Below are 17,784 nucleotides of genomic sequence, written 5' to 3' on the forward strand. Positions count from 1 at the left end.
AGTATATGTTTTTAATTTGGACTGATAAAAATAAGGTGGTTCACCGGACCAACCCCCAACCATGATTAAAAAAAAACCTAATCGATTCTCTCTTCCCACAACGTCGCCGCCATTGTGATCACGGCCGATGAAGATGTCGGAGATGAACTGGCCTATCTTGTTTTCCTTGGGAAGAAGAAGAAAAAAAAATCTTGAACTTGACTCAGCCTCAAACAAGAGATGTTACACGGAAGATCCAAAGCTTGATTGTGAAAGTGCTCTCCTACTCCCACATCTTTGTTTACACATTAAGATTCTCCATTTTCAATTTATTTAACAAAGAAAGCTATTAATTTTGAAGCTGTCGAAGAGGATACAACATTCCAAACAAGGAAACAAAGAAACAATGTCCTACTTCACGTTGCCTTCTCTCTTCGGTTCTGAGAACCTTGCGCATTTAATCTACATATAAATTTAAGCCCGCAATGAAAAGATGGGTTAATTGTTTTAGAGGTTGGGATTTCAAATGGAGTCTAACATGAACAGCGGCAACCGGGTAATTGATCGATTCCTTCCTCAAAATTCAGGTCCCAAAAAGAAAAGAAAAAAATTGTTATATATTTGGATGATTCTTGAGTATCCCCAGCTGTGTTCAAAATCAAGAAGAACGGCACCCAAATCATGCGTCTCCGTTTCTTCCCTTTCTCTTCTCAAGTCAGATTTCATCGTTAAATATTTGGATGATTCAGTTTTCATTTCAAAACCAAATTGAAGCAGATAAGGCAATTGGAACTTTTACAAGAGTATGTGGACCATAAGAGAGCAGAATCAGATAAGGAGGAAGGAAATGGATTAGTAGGAAGCAACGAAGGTAGTAAAAAAGAAGCAACTCCGGCGACGACGACGAGAAAGAGAGGGTATAGACGAGAGGCATTTTGGGTTTCTTTTGATTTTTTTGAGTCATGATTCGGGGTTGGTGTGAACCGGCTTATTTTTATCAGTTTACAATTAAAAACATATATTTAAAAATTAATGATCAGGATCTATTGATGACCACGTGGCGCTCATTGGGTAGCGGCCGCTGGATGGCCGCTACTTAGAGCACCGCAGAGGATGTTAACCCCAGTTTCGGTATGGTATCAACTTTGAATACCGAAAACCAAAACCGTACCGTACCGAATTTAAACAGTATAGTACGGAAAAACGGTTTAAACTATCTGGTATGATACAATTTCGGTACGAATGAACTTATGCCACTTTTGTTATTAGTTCATTAAGATCCTAATGAAATTGTGATCAACCAATCAATAAAATTTGAAATTAATAGAGATAAAGCAAGTAAATCTAATTAATAAAGACAAAACAAGTAAATCTAAGAAGATGAGTGAATGATGAAACGAAAAACTGAAATAGGGAATTAGGGATAGGCTAAAGGTAAAGTGTTTTAATTGTAAAATTACCATTTATATCCCTTAATATGGTATGGTACCAATTCGGTACGGTTTCGGTATATACCAACGGTATGAATACCTAAATTCCGAACTATACCGAAGAAATTCGGTTTCGGTACATACCGTACCGATTTTGAACGGTACGATACGGTGCGGTTTTAGACGGCATGGTTCGGTACGGTTAAACAGTTTCGTTACGCAATTGACACCCTTAATCCTCTATAATTCCCACCACCTGCAATTCCCTGTAATTCCTATCTAGGATTGTGACAAGTGGCAGTTAATTATCCAAGTGTCAGAATTAGAACCCAATTAGGAATTGAATCTAATAAATTCTTAAATTTTCTCCTAACTTTGTCGTCCTTTTTAATTGAGACTTATTTTTAGGAATTTATTAGATTTAGTTTCAAATTGTAACTATTGTGAAACTCTAGGCTATATTTAGTATGGGTTCTAGGGGTAGGATTTTGGTTTAGAATAATAATTAAATAAAAACCAGGTTTGAAAATGTGAATCGAATCTAGACTAAATGGAAGAAAAACCTATCATTGATCAGTTGCAGGATTGGGATAAAGAGGCTTAAGAAGGTTTCAAACACCCTGATTTAGCAAAGAAATGGGCCTATAGGCAGATTTTATTAACTATTTGAGTTCATCCCTTAAATGCTATTTGCCATTTCTATGTTTCTAAAATTCTTGTATTTCTAAGCTTATCCTTTACAAGATTCATGTGGAAGACAGAGGTTGGTCTGTTAGCGAGAAACACATTTTAGTTTGCAATTAAATGAAATTGGTAGTAAAGCCTCGATACTACAACTTCTTTTCCAAAAGTTTAATGCCATTGCAACACTACTGGGCTATAAAGGAACATGATTTCTGTAGTTCTATCAAGTTCGATGTAGACTAGGGAAACACTCACTAGGAACAAGTAATTCAAGATCTCAAATTGCACTTGTGGGAATTTACATTTATAAATGGGGGTCAAAGAAAAATCTAAATGGAAGTTTATGGGCCTCATTTATACTTGTTGTAGGCAAAAGACATTGGAAATGTAGGAAGTAAATTTGTAGAGGAGGAGCTAATGTGAAATCCAGCCCTAAACCTAGCCTAGATACCCTGTCTATTTTTGGATAAAGAAGTGACTTGTGGATATTAGATCTATAAGTGGGACTCAGAGTTCAGTGTGGATAGGTTTAGAAGATCCTAGAAAGTCAGGTCGGACCTCTCCCTTAGTGTAGATCCAAAGACCTGAAGTGAAGGAAGAAGGCTTGTGGGCCATCTCAGTTGAAGACATGGTGTTTGAACCCAAACCATAGAAAATTGATGATGGAATTCCCTATTTGAAAACTTTGTCTGATTTGGAGATGAAACGCATCTTGATGAAGAGAAGATTGGTTGATGACCTTAGGGCATGGTTAGACATGATTTGAAGGCATTTCTCCATGCTAGGTAAGTTATAGTTTATGTGTTTAAAATCTCATTTGATTCGGATAAGTGAAAGGCCCTCAATTCCTTGACTTAGGCTTTGCTGACAGCCTGGGTAGACTGCCCGGGTCGACTGGGTCATCTACCCAGCCAATGAACCCAAGGATACTGAATTCGGGCAGAATCATCTAAATAGGGTTATATTGCTATATTCGTATTTTTAGTATCCCTAGCCTCCAAAACACCTGGAGAATGAAGGTAACTCATCTCCAAGCCTCCATTAGTGTGGAAGAAGATCTACACTCAATTCTCAAGCTTTCTCTCTCTTGTTCTTCAATCAAAGGTTAGTAATCACTCTATTATGTTATTGATTCATTCTTACTATGAGCATTCTCTTCTTTGAACTGAGATTATGAAGAAGATGCTACATCTTTGCAAATATATCTTCTACAATCTCTATTCATTTTCTATTGCTATGATCTTCCTATTCAATACAAACCATGATTCTTGTGTTTTCTTCATGCATCTATGATCATATTCTTATTATGATTTCTCTAGCATTATAGATGCATCTCCATGATCATTCAAACTCTTGATTTACTATATTAGTCTACTAGAATGAGATCTCATCATCTCTAGTCCTTCTCTTTCATTCATAGTTTGTTTTCAATGAAAACTATGATTTTTACCGAATTAGAAAGTATGAGTCTAAATTAGTAAGTATTGGTTTTGATCAGTGTTTGATGTCTAAACTATGCTTGATAGTCTTAGATTACTGTTTAAGAGATTCCCTCCAAGTTTCGTAGCGTTTAGAATCTCATAGAATAGGTTTCGGATAAAAAATCTAATTTTGGATGCACACTATTCACTGGGCAGACTGCCTGGGTCGATTGGACCAATCAACCCAGCCAATCTACCCACAGTGACGGCAACTCTGTTTTTGATCCGTTTTAACTCCAATCTTTTGGAATTGCTTGTTATGACCTATACATGTTTTGTCAAGCTTGTTTAAGTGATTTTGGATATTTTCTCTGATATCTTATTTGAAGACTATAAGTTCGGATTACGAGGTGAGTATTCCAACTCATAATATGCCTACTTGCGTGCCTTTATGTATTATGACATGAATGCATGATTTAACTACTGTTGTTTAGTTTCTTTTACATCATGATACTTCTGCAACTATAGTAGCTTGTCCACATTGTGAATTACATATTAGAATTGATTATTGATTATGAGAATGCGATATGGACTATGATGTGGATATGAGTGTGAATATGATATGTTTGGAATCATGATGTGATGTGAATGCCTAGGTCGTAGTTGTGGAATGGGGAATGCCCTATTGGCGTTTTTGTCTTTGGACATCAGTGGAAGTGGTATGGGACGCTTTCCTATGGTGCCCCTTGACTCTTTCCCTAACTACTAGTTGACATACCTAGGATTGGTCTAGCAGTGTTTGGCTAGGAATACCCTTGTTATATCAGACCCGATTCGGAGGGGTATTGAGACCGAACGACCCATGGTAGCAATGGGGATTCATAGGCGCTCAAGACCGGTAACCAACCCGTGAGGGGACATGAATCAGATTGTGGGGACCACTTATTGGTAGGGTTGCGAATAGTAGACTTGGGCTCATGGGTGTTCAACGCCGATAACCAATCCTTGAGAGGACATGAGAGCTTCTCGTCTATTATTTGAGGATGACCAATAGGGTTGATGAGTCTGTAGTCCGGGACTATGTTGACTCTAGTGGAAAGGATACCGGAAAGGATCGCCAGGGACGAGGAATGGATGTATCTGGACCTAAGTTGGTATAACTAAGTAGAAGACTTGCATTTGGCTAGGCTTTACCTTGACATGCGCCAATACTTAGACCAATGGTGATGTGACAGAGAGGTGACCTGAACCCCAACCATGGAATGTCCAAGAGGATGCACGACCCAACTACCACCGGCAGATCCAAGATGCCAAGATGGCTGAGGGAGAGTGAATGACCTTCCCAAAGAAGTATGGTGCTATGACTTAAAGCATGTCTCCCAATAGAGACCAACATACATACATAGAGTTAGAAGCATACTTGCATATATTGTTTCATCTCATCGCATATATGTTTGCCTGTGAATGCATGTGAAGATGCTTATTGTGTTTTGATTACTTGCTAAGTTCTTTTGAGTTTACCCTTTGGGGGACTTGTTTTTAGATGACATTGCAAGACCGAAAGAGAACTCGTGCACCAGCACAAAGGACCTTTCCATATATGGTATAGCTCCGGATGTCCTTGGACAAGGTAATGAACAGCGTGGCAGCCAACACTCAGATTTGGACTGTGTTGATGGCTCCCATTGATGGCAGCCAACATCGTCTTATTCGCCGATGGGATCGTGTGCTAGATGTTGATTTGAAGCTTCAAAAGCATAACCCAAAAGTGAAGAAGATGAAGACTGAAGAAGAAGAAGAGCCGACTGAAGATGTTGATTAGACTTCTCTGGTTTCTTCTAGACTTTTCTTTTACTTGTATTAGTTTAGAGTTTGTTTTAGATTTCGATCTACCTTCCGCATATGTTTATGGGGTATAATTCTGTTGTACTCTACAATTGTCTTCTGATTTGGTATCTTGTTATTCCGCACTCTGATATTCTTTAGTGATCCTTTTGAGATCCTTTATTGACTTTTATTAATAGATTACTTGAATACAATGATTTGTTCTTGCTTTTGATTATGTTATTGTGCTAAATGGATATGATCATTCCTAAACTTGATCTTTGGGGCTGTGGATCACACACTCGGGTATTCCAGATAGGGTACCGGCAGGGTGGATGTGACAGAATGGTATCAGAGCCCAAAGTTTTCAAACAATCATAACCATAGAACACAGTAATGAAAGTATCCTTTAGTCATAGATCCATAAGTGACTCAAACTTTCTTAGAAGTGAATAATAGAGAACTTGGATTAGAAACTTGAATAAACAAAGCATAACATACCAAGTTTGAATAATGCACAATAATTAAAGTTTATGACTTGTACTTGGGTTGTAGTCATGGTTAGAGTTAAGTTGTCAGATTTAAGTTATTGTGTATGAGTGTTGAGTTGTGACTTGAGTCTTGAGTTGAAAGTTATCGTGGTGAGTTGTCTTTGTGAGTAAGATGTCATTGTGAGGTGTTGTCATCATATGTTGTCGTATGGGCCTGAGTTGTGTCGCCGTATGAGTCTGAGTCAGGAGTTGTCGTTGGGAGTAATGGTCATGAGTGATTGTTGTGAGTTATGAGTCATAACTAAACATTAACAATTACTAATGCAACAAAAGAAATGCATAATGTACAATAACATAAGTGAAACAACTAAATTTCATTAATCACATAGGAGATTTTTACAAGTCTGAAAGGAAATACATATGTGAAAGCATAAAAGGAAACTCCTAGTACTATCTATCTAGGTGATCGACTCCGACGACCTGTCTAACCTCTCCTATCTCTGAACTTCTCCTCCAGTTGTGCAAATCTCTCACCCAAGGTGCACATGTAGGACTCTATCCTCCTCTGTCCAGCCTCAATAGCCTCTTGTCGAGCCTCTATCCTCTCAAGTATGGGATGAAGTGATGACTGATGAGAAATCACACCTGGAGCCTCAGAAGTCGTACGAGATGAACCTCTAAACTCGAAGAATTGTGGTGCAGCAATCTCCTCGTGTCTTGGTGTCACATCCACCCAGCCGGTACCCTATCTAGCATACCCAAGTGTGTGATCCATAGTCCCGAATATTAAGTATCAAGGAAATCATCCTCCCACATAGGCAATAACATAATCATGAACAAATATAATCAATGTGTAATATTATAAATAAGAGATCTAAATAAGGAAAAGAATGACAGTATAATCAGAGTGCGGAAAAATGATACCAGATGTAAACATCAAAAGGAGTAGACTGAGGCGGAATCTCACTCCACAGTTACAACGGAATGTAGCACGTAAGTCTAAAAAGAAATACAACTATTCTCAAAAGAAAGTAAAGCAATGGAAATCAACTAGACTAAGAGTCTTCTAGTTTATAGATAATGTCTTCATAATAATGGACTTCATCAATCCAACTCAGTCGTTCCTACTCTGTAAAACCCAGCCCTAACCTTGACCCGGAAACCTTGTTATTTGTAGGTCCGATGACCCGAAGTAAAGTAAGAAGTCAGCTTTGGGCCATCCCAGTGGTGGACTTGGTGTCTGGCTTTGAATCCATGAAAGTTGATGATGAAGTTCTATTTATGGAAACTGAATCTTGATGAAGATCGGATTAGTTGATGGACTTGGAGTGCTCTCTATCTTGGTTTGAAGGCATTTCTACCTATTAGGTAAGTCACTTGGCATGTGTGCAAAACCCCTTTAGGATTGGATTTGATCTGGGCCTTCAATTCCCTGTTTTGGATTTGCTGTCAGCATTGGTCGACTGATTGGTCGACTGGGCCAGTCGACCAATCCACTCGACCAATGAGTGCTATCTTTGGCAATTAGGTTTTTCTTGCTCTATTTAAGTCCAATCTCGAGTCCACTTTGTATTTGCTGCCTCCAAACTCTTTGGAACGAACCAAAGACCTCTGCAAGTCATCTCCCTTGCATCCTTGGTGTTTTCTTGACGGATCTTCGTCAAAACTCTTCCTTTTGCATCAAAAGGTATGTCTACACTCTCTTCTTCTCCTCCATCTTTGTTTTTCTTTCCTTTTTGAGTTGAGACAGTAGAAGAGATGCTGCATTCTCTGTTGCAAACATCTCTGGACTTGTTCTCATGATCATCCTAAGGATTTGAGGCTAGAACAATGATCTTAACCATGATCATTGCAAGCTTTTGAAGGAATCATGATCAAACCATGATCTAATCTTGTTAAACTTCTGATTTGAATTCTGATCTCCTTGGATCTTCTATTTTGATCATGTGAGTAGTTAATTACTATGTTTTCTTTTCATGATCCATGATCTATCAATCTCTAGTTGTTCTCTTCTACCATACTATGTGTTCTTCATGAATCATGGTAGTTACATATATGGTAGGTTTTATTTCCTTATTTAGATTTATGCTTTTAAGCTTATTTCCTTGAAGATCTAAGTATGCTTTTCATGATACCTTTACCTGAAGCAATGATCCATTCTCCTATTGTTCTTGTCTTTGATTTCTATTTCGAATTCATCAAAATCCATGGTTGATCTAATTATGGTAACTTTTTGTTTCCTAATTTGGATCTTGCTGTCTTGTTTGAATTAATGTTTTGAGGTCCCCTATATGTTAGAATACTACTGATGTAGTTTACCCCTTGATTAGTACCCTTTTGAACCACCAAATTCGGATTTCATATCTTAAAACTCTGTTTTTTTTAGGTTATCGTCTCGCATTGGTCGATCGATTGGTCGTTGGACGATCGACCAATCCACTCGACCAATGAGTTCAAAGCAACTCTGAATTGGTCTGTGTTGGATGTTTTGGTATCTTTTCTGTTGGGAATCTTTCCTAATATGTTGTATATACTTGTTTAGGACCTTCTTCTCAAGTTTGCCAAGATCTTACTTGACTTCTTAGGATTCCATTGCGAGTTATAAAAGGTAAGGATGGTTATTTCCTTAATTACATAGATAGCATGAATCTAGTTTCTATATTTGAATATCATTGATATGTTTCCTAAATTAGATTCTTACAATGATATACTACTGTTGCATAACTTTGATTACAGTAGCATTGCTTAAATCGATTCATGTATGATTTACTTACCAATTATATACAAGTGATTGTAATTATTGATTTCTTTCCATATATGAAGTTACCATATATGTGATGATATGAATTGATGCATGTGTATGCTTAAGTATGGTTTGGAAAGGAGAGGTGTCCTTTTGACACTTCTGTCCTTGGACTACTACGGGAATATTATGGGATGTTTCCGGAGATGCCCTCTGGACACCTTCCTAAACTGTTGGATGACATATCTAGGATTGTCTAGTAGTGTTTGGCTAGGATGTCCTGTTATGTCAGACCCTAATCGGAGGGGTATTAAGACCGAACGACCCGTGGTAGCAATGGGGATTCATGGGCGCTCAAGACCGGTAACCAACCCGTGAGAGGACAGGAATCACATTGTGGGGGCCATTTATTGGTAGGGTTGCATATGGTTAGACTTGGGCTCACGGGCGCTTAAGACCGGTAACCAACCCGTGAGAGGACGTGAGAGCTTCCCGTTTACCATATGTGGATGATCAATAGGGTTAATGAGTCCGTAGTCAGGGACTATGAGGACTCTAGTGTGAAGGATACCGGAAAGGATCGTCAGGGACGAGGAATGGACGTATCTGGATCTGACTTGATGTAACCAAGTAGAAGACTTGCATTTGGCTAGGCTTAACCCTGACATGCGCCGGTACTTAGACCAATGGTGATGTGAGAGAGTGGTGACTTAACCCCCAGCCATGGAATGTCCCGAGGGATGCCGGACCCATTACCAACTGATGATGAGTGATTGAGACCTTCCTAAAGAAGTACGGTGCTATGACTTAAAGCATGTCCGCAATAGAGACCAGCATACATAGAGTTAGATTCATTCATTCATTGCTTGTCTCATATCATATTGCATTTATGTTTGTTACGAAATCCTGCCATTTATGATATTATGGATTTAATCGCCTTTACCGAGTTTCTTTGAAACTCATTCCTTTATTGTACAATGTTTGTTAGACTATCCGCTGTACCTTGAATACTATGACGGTCCCTATGAAGAAGCGCAAGGCGAGGAGGCATATCTCCAGGAAGGTGATTGCGGTTACCACAATTACACTGAATATCCCGCGAGTGGTTATGCTCCGTACGATGCTTAGTCCGACCATTGAGTGGAAGCGTCCTTGTGCCATTTATGAGATTTACACTTATAAGGATGTTGTCTATAAAGTGGAGAACAATTTAGTTACCCAATGTACTTGCTACTGGGATTAGATTTTGTCTAGTTTATTATCTTTTAGAGCTACTTTTCCGCTGGTTGTAAAGTGGGATTTTTGCCTCACTTTACTTATCTGTTTGATACTCTGATTATATCTATCATTCTGATTTATTTATGATTCATTCTTTCCTTATTGGATTTATGGTTTATCTTCCGCACTTTTATTATGATTGTTCATGATTATGTTATTGTGAATGTGGGAGGCTGATCACTCGATACCTGATCTTCGGGCTGTGGATCACACTCTCGGGTATGCCAGATAGGGTACCGGCTGGGAGGACGTGACACACTCCACATTAGGTCTAATCGTAGTACGCAATGTGACCAAACGTGGGATCATCAATGTGATGTTCATTGTTGCCAACACCTTGCGTGTAGTATTCTTCTTCAACTGGGGCTTCTTCATATTGGCCTTCATAGTAATCAAGACTGTGAGAGTAATCTAACAAAAGAGGTTGCACAAAAAGGAGTGAGTTCGAATGAAATCAATAAGGCAAGTTAAATCATAACAACATAAATAACGTGATTTCAGAACATAACATGATGCAATGCGATATGAAATAGACAATGAATGTATGAATCAAACTCTATGTATGCTGGTCTTTATAGGCAGACATGCATTAAGTCATAGCACCGTACTTCTTTCGAAGGGTCTCATCACACAACGCCGATTGGTAGTGGGTCCTTCATCCCTCGGGACAATCCATGGCTGGGGGTATAGGTCACCACTTTCTCACATCACCATTGGTCTAAGTACTGGTGCATGTCAGGGTTAAGCCTATCCCAATGCATGTCATCTACTTAGTCATATCAACTCAGTTCCAGATACGTCCATTCCTCGCCCCTGGTGATCCTTTCCGGTATCCTTCACACTAGAGTCAGCATAGTCCCTGACTACGGACTCATCAACCCTATTGGTCATCCACAAATAACAGACAAGAAGCTCTCATGTCCCCTCACGGGTTGGTTACCAGTCTTGAGCGCCCATGAGCCCAAGTCTACTATTTGCAACCCTACCAATAAATGGCCTCTCACGAGTATCCACAATGTGATTCATGTCCTCTCACGGATTGGTTACCGGTCTTGAGCGCCCATGAATCCCCATTGCTACCACGGTTCATTCGGTCTCAATACCCTTCTGAATCGGGTTTGATATAATGGGGACTTCCTAGCCAAACATTGCTAGACAACCCTAAGTATGACAACCAATAATCCGGGAAAGCGTCAGAGTGCATCATTGGAAACATCCCCTACTATTTCCACTGATGTCCAAGGATAGAAATGTCAAAAGGACACTGCCCAATCCCAAATCATACCTAATCAATCACAATCTCAGATCAGTCACATCATACATAACCGACATCTCATCATATAAAGGAATATGTAGAAGCATGATCAATTCATTAAACAACATACATGAATAAGCATGCATATATACTTGAATAGTGAAAAAGAAAACATAAGTAAGGTGCTACTGTACTTACAGCAATACATCATAAATAGAAAGTACAATGTCAGTATCGAATCTAAGAGTTTCCGAAATAAAAAACTAACATACACGCAATCTATGTCACTATGGAGATAACTATCCTTACCTTAAATAGCATTGATGATTATCCAATGATCAAAGAGAGAGGTTCCAAACCTAGCAAATAAACCTTAAAACAATCATAGATACAACATTAGGAAAGAGGCCTAAAAGATTGGAGAGCAAAAGAATCAAATCGAGAGAAAAACATAGCTACTGACTTGATTAGTCGATTGGTTGGTCTACTGATCCAGTCGACCAACTGAGTCAGTACGAAGCAAAACAATGGATTTTGATCCGAAACTCAATCTACAAGATTTGAAACTCTACGAAACTTGGAGGAAACCTTTAGAACAATATTCTAACACTAAAGGAGTATAGATTAGGCATTAACAATGATTAAAAACACTACCTTCCAATTCGAAATCATGATTCCCCAATTTGGTGAAAACCCTAGTTTTCGATGAAAAATATACTATGAATCCATGGGAAAGACTAGAGATGAGCAGATCTCATCCTAGTAGGAAATAATCAGAAGTCATTCACAATTCCATCATGAAAATTAGATCCAAAAGAAGAATTAGGGTTTCAAGAAGAATTTACCAGGGTTAGGGTTAAGGTCACTATGATGATCATAAACCCTAAAGAATAGAAGGATATTATGGAAGAGATGGTTGCAAGGATGCAGCATCTTCTTCATAGTCTCAATCAAGAATAAGATCATGGAAGGATAAATCACAACAAAGAAGAGATCACTAACCTTGGATTGACAGATCGGAGATGAGAAACTTCATATCTCGCAAAGATCCTTCGAAATCACCAAAGAGAACTTTGAAAGAGTCTTCCCACATTCTCTGAGAGTTTTGGAGGTAGAGGATACTAAGAAACGCGAAGTTTACTTAAATAGAAAGTGAAAAACCCTAAATAGAGGATTTTCTCGGATTACTGGACCTGTTGGTCAATTGCTCGGTTGATTGGCCCAACCGACCAAGCTGGTCAGCAAGGCCCAGATAGGGAATTGGAGGCCCAACTCAAGTCCAAACCTCATGGGCTTCTCCTAACACAACATATGACTTACCTAGTATAGAGAAATGCCATCGAATCATGTCCAACTATACGTTAAGTCCATTAACTTGACTCATCTTCATCAAGCTACAACTTTCTTTCCAGATCAGCACAGACTTCCAAGTATGGAACTCCATCATCAATTTCCATGGGTTCTGGGTCAAACACCATGTCTTCCACTGAGATAGCCCATAGTTGGCTTCTTCCTTTACACCGGGTCTTCGGACCTACAAACAACTAGGTTTTTGGGTCAAGGTCAAGGTTAGGATAGGGCTTGATTTCACACTCGGAATCTCACCCTGACCCAGATCCTCATCTGTCACATCCTCCTAGCCGGTACACTAACTGGCATACCCGAGAGTGTGATCCACAGCCCCGAAGATCAGGTATCGAGTAATCAATCTCCCACATAAACAATAACATAATCATGAACAATAATAATCGATGTGCAACAGATAAACCAAAGATCCAAATAAAGAAAGAGTAAATCGTATATATAATCAGAATACGAATTATAATCAAAGTGTCTAAATCAATAAAGTAAAGTGAGGCGAAATCCCACTCTACAACCAACGGAAATGTAGTTCTAAAAGAGAGAGAAAAAAAAAAAAAAACCGAATGAAATCTAATCCCAATAGCAGGTACAATAGGTAACTAAATTGTTCTCAATCTTATAGACAACATCTCTATAAGTATAAATCTCATAAATGGCACAAGGGCGCTTCCACTCTATGGTCGGACTAAGCATCGTACGGAGCATAACCACCTATGGACTCTTCAGTGTAATTGTCGTAACCGCAATCACTTTCCTGGAGATATGCCTCTTCTCCTTGCGCTTCTTCATATGAGTAGTCATGATACTCGAAACTGGTAGAGTAATCTAGCAAAACATTATACAAAAGGAATGAGTTTCAAAGAAACTTAGTAAGGCAGTTAAACCATGACAACAGATATAACAAGATTTCAAACAGAGTAAATGCTATATAATATGAAGCACATGATGCAATATGATTCTAACTCTATGTATGTTGGTCTCTATTGGAAGACATGCTTTAAGTCATAGCACCGTACTTCTTTAGGAAAGTCTCATTCACTCATCATCAGTTGGTAATGGGTCCTTCATCCCTCAGGATATTCCATGGCTGGGGGTATAGGTCATCACTCTCTCACATCACCAATGGTCTAAGTACCGGCGCATGTCAGGGTCAAAGCCTAACCAAATGCAAGTCTCCTACTCAGTTACATCAAGTCAGATCCAGATACGTCCATTCCTCGCCCCTGGCGATCCTTTTCGGTATCCTTCACATTAGAGTCCTCATAGTCCCTGACTACGGACTCAACAACCCTATAGGTCATCCACATATGGTAAACGGGAAGCTCTCACGTCCTCTCACGGGTTGGTTACCAGTCTTAAGCGCCCGTGAGCCCAAGTCTATCCATATGCAACCCTACCTATAAATGGCCTCTTTCGAGTATCCACAATGTGATCTCTATCCTCTCACGGATTGGTTACCGATCTTGAGCGCTCATAAATCCCCATTGCTACCACGGGTCGTTCGGTCTCAATACCCCTCCGATTAGGGTCTGACATAACGGGACATCCTAGCCAAACACTACTAGACAGTCCTAATATGTCATCCAACAGTTTAAGAAGGTGTCCAATGGGCATCTCCGGAAACATCCCATAATATTCCCGTAGTAGTCCTAGGATAGAAGTGTCAAAAGGACACCTCTCCTTCCCAAACCATACTTAAGCATACACAAACATCAATCCATAACATCACATATATGGTAACTTCATATATGGAAAGAAATCAATAATAACATTCAACTTGTATATAACTGGTAAGTAAATCATTCATGAGTCAATTTAATATAAACAAGTAATGCTACTGATATCAAGACAGTACAACAGTAGTATAACATTGTAAGAATCTAATTAAAGAAATAAACTAACAAGATTCAACTATAGAAAATATACAATTTATGTTGTTAAGGGAGTAACCATCCTTACCTTTTATAAGTTGCAACGGAATCTTAAGAATTCAAGTAAGATCTTGACAAACTTGAGAAGATGGTCCTAAACAAGTGTATACAACATATTAGGAAAGATCCCTAAAAGAAAAGATATCAAAACATCCAAAACAGACCAAATCTGGAGTTGCTGTACTCATTGGTCGATTTGATTGGTCTACTGTCTCAGTCGACCAATCAGTCAACCAACAGAGATAGTGGCCTACAAAATCAGAGTTTTAAGAATAAAGAACCGAATTTGGTGGTTCAAAAGGGTACTAAACAAGGGGTAAACTACAATGGTAGTATCCTAACATAAAGAGGACTTCAAAACACTAATCGAATCAAGTTTTCGAGTTACAAATTAGGAAATAAAAGTTACCATAATTAGATTAATCACGGTTCTTGAAGAATTCAAAATACAAATCATAGACAAGAACAATAGGAAAATGAATCATTGATCTTGATAAAGATATCATGGAAGGCATACATAGATCTACAAGAAAATAGATCTAAGAACATGAATCTAAATAAGGAAACAAAACTTACCAAAGATGTATCAGTCATGATTCTTGAAGAAAGCATGGTATGATAGAGGAGAAACAACTAGAGATTGATAGATCATGGATCATGTAAGGAAAACACAGCGATTGACTACTAATATGATCAGTAAAATAGATCTAAGAAGATCAGATTTAAATCAAGATCAAAGACGATCGATTTAGATCAGATCCCAAGATCATGATTTAGATCATGATTCCTTCAAAAGCTTGCAATGATCATGATTACGGAGCATCTCCTCTACTGTCTCAACTCAAAAAGGAAAGAAAACAAGGATGAAGAAGAAGAAGAGAGTGTAAACATACCTTTTTGTGTAAGAACACGAGTTTTGACGAAGGTCCGTCAAGATAAACACCAAGAACGCAAGGGAGATGACTTGCAGAGGTCTTTGGTTCATTCCAAAGAGTTTGGAGGTAGAAAATACGAAGTAGACTCGATATTGGACTTAAATAGAGCAAGCAAAACCTAATTAGCAAATACAGAACCCATTGGTCGATTGATTGGTCGACTGGTCCAGTCGACCAATGAGTCGACCAATCAGTTCAGCAAATTCAAAACAGGGAATTGAAGGCTCAGATCAAATCCAAACATAAAAGGGTTTTGCACACACACCAAGTGACTTACCTAATAGGTAGAAATGCCTTCGAACCATGATAGAGAACACTCCAAGTCCATCAACTAATCCGATCTTCATCAAGATTCAGTTTCCATAAATAGAACAATGTCATCAACACTTATGGATTCAAAGCCAGACACCAAGTCTTCCACTGGGATGGCCCAAAGCTGACTTCTTGCTTTACTTCGAGTTATCGGACCTACAAACAACAGGGTTTTCCGGGTCAAGGTTAGGGTTGGGTTTCACATTCTCCCCCCCTTAAAGAAATTCCGTCCTCGAAATTGAAAGCGTACCTGTGCTTCCAAAGAGGTGAGGAAACTTCTCCTTCATATCTTCTTCCTTCTCCCAAGAAGCTTCTTCAGGGGTATGGTTCTTCCACCGAATCTTCACCAAAGGGATGGTGCGATTCCGCAGCTGCTTGTCCTTCTTATCCAGGATTTCGGCCGGTTCTTCATCGTAGGTCAAATCAGCAGTCAAATCAGCACTAAGTCCTTCAGGCGCTTGTTGTAAAATGTGTTCCGGATTCTCTATGTATTTCCGAAGCATCGAAATATGAAACACATTATGAACACCAGCAAGAGGCGGAGGTAATGCTAATCGGTACGCAACAGGTCCAACCTTTTCCAAAATCTCAAAAGGTCCAATGAAACGAGGGCTAAGCTTTCCCTTAACATTGAATCTCATCACACCCTGCATTGGTGAAACCTTCAAGAAAACTTTCTCTCCCACTTGAAATTCCAAATCGGTCCTTCTCTTGTCAACATAAGATTTCTGTCTTGACTGGGCAGACTTAATCCTTTCTCTTATCAAATCAACCATAGCACTCGTAGCCTCAATCATCTCAGGACCTAAGACTTTTCTTTCACCCGTCTCAGTCCAGTACAAAGGTGTCCTACAAGTATTTCCATACAAAGCCTTGAATGGAGCCATGCCTATTGTTGCTTGATAACTGTTGTTATAGGCAAACTCAACCGAAGCTAGGTGTTCATCCCAATTACCACTCATATCCACTACACAAGATCTGAGCATGTCTTCCAACGTCTGAATTGTTCACTCAGATTGTCCATCCGACTGTGGGTGATGAGCTGTACTCAAATTCAATTGGGTTCCCAAGGCTTTCTGCAAACTATTCCAAAACCTTGATGTGAACCTAGGATCGCGATCAGAAACAATACTCATCGGCACACCATGCAGACGAACCACATTGTCTACATAAAGCCTAGCTAACTTATCCAGAGTATGAGTGATCTTCATAGGAATGAAGTGGGATGATTTGGTCAACCTATCAACAATCACCCACAAAGTGTCATTGCCTTTACTTGTCCGAGGCAAGCTAGTCACAAAATCCATAGAGATATCCCCTTACTTCCAACTAGGAATAGGAAGGGGTTGAAGTAATCCAGATGGGGGTTGACGAACGGCTTTCACACGTTGGCAAGTCTCACACTTGGCAACAAAATTATCAACATCAGCCTTCAAACCAATCCACCAAAAATGTTCCTTCAAGTCCTTGTACATCTTGGTGCTTCCCGGGTGTATAGTAAAGACTGACTGGTGTGCTTCCTTCAGTATTTCCTTTTTAATTTCTTCATTTGCCGGCACGCAAAGTCTACCTCTAAACAATAAAGCACCATCCATGGATACACCAAAGTCAGGGTCCGACTCAGGATTTGAAGAAATTTTCTCAACTTTGACCATAAGTTCTTGATCAGAACTCTGCAGAGCAACAATCTTATCTCTAAGGCCAAATCTTGCCGCCATGGCAAAAAGAACAAAAACAGAATTCTCAGGGACAACTTCCAAATCAGAGCTCTCAATAGAAGACCACAATGGTAGACTCAAGGCATTCAAATCCAAAGTCTTCTTCTGGTTCTTCCTACTAAGAGCATCAGCAACAACATTTGCCTTCCCAGGGTGATACTGAATATCACAATCATAATCAAGACTAGTTCCAACCATCTCCTTTGTCTCATGTTCAACTCCTTTTGGGTAAAGAAGTATTTCAAACTCTTATGATCCGTGAAAATGGTAATCTTCTCACCGTAGAGGTAATGTCTCCAAATCTTCAAAAGCGAAGACAACAGGGGCAAGTTCTAGATCGTGAGTGGGGTAATTCCGCTCATAATCTTTCAATTTCCGAGAAGCATAGGCTACGACCTTGCCATGTTGCATCAGTACACAA

Source organism: Hakea prostrata, chromosome 8 (genome assembly GCF_041222555.1).
Source record: "Hakea prostrata isolate BN-2017 chromosome 8, UWA_Hpros_2, whole genome shotgun sequence".
NCBI classification, from domain to species: Eukaryota; Viridiplantae; Streptophyta; class Magnoliopsida; order Proteales; family Proteaceae; genus Hakea; species Hakea prostrata.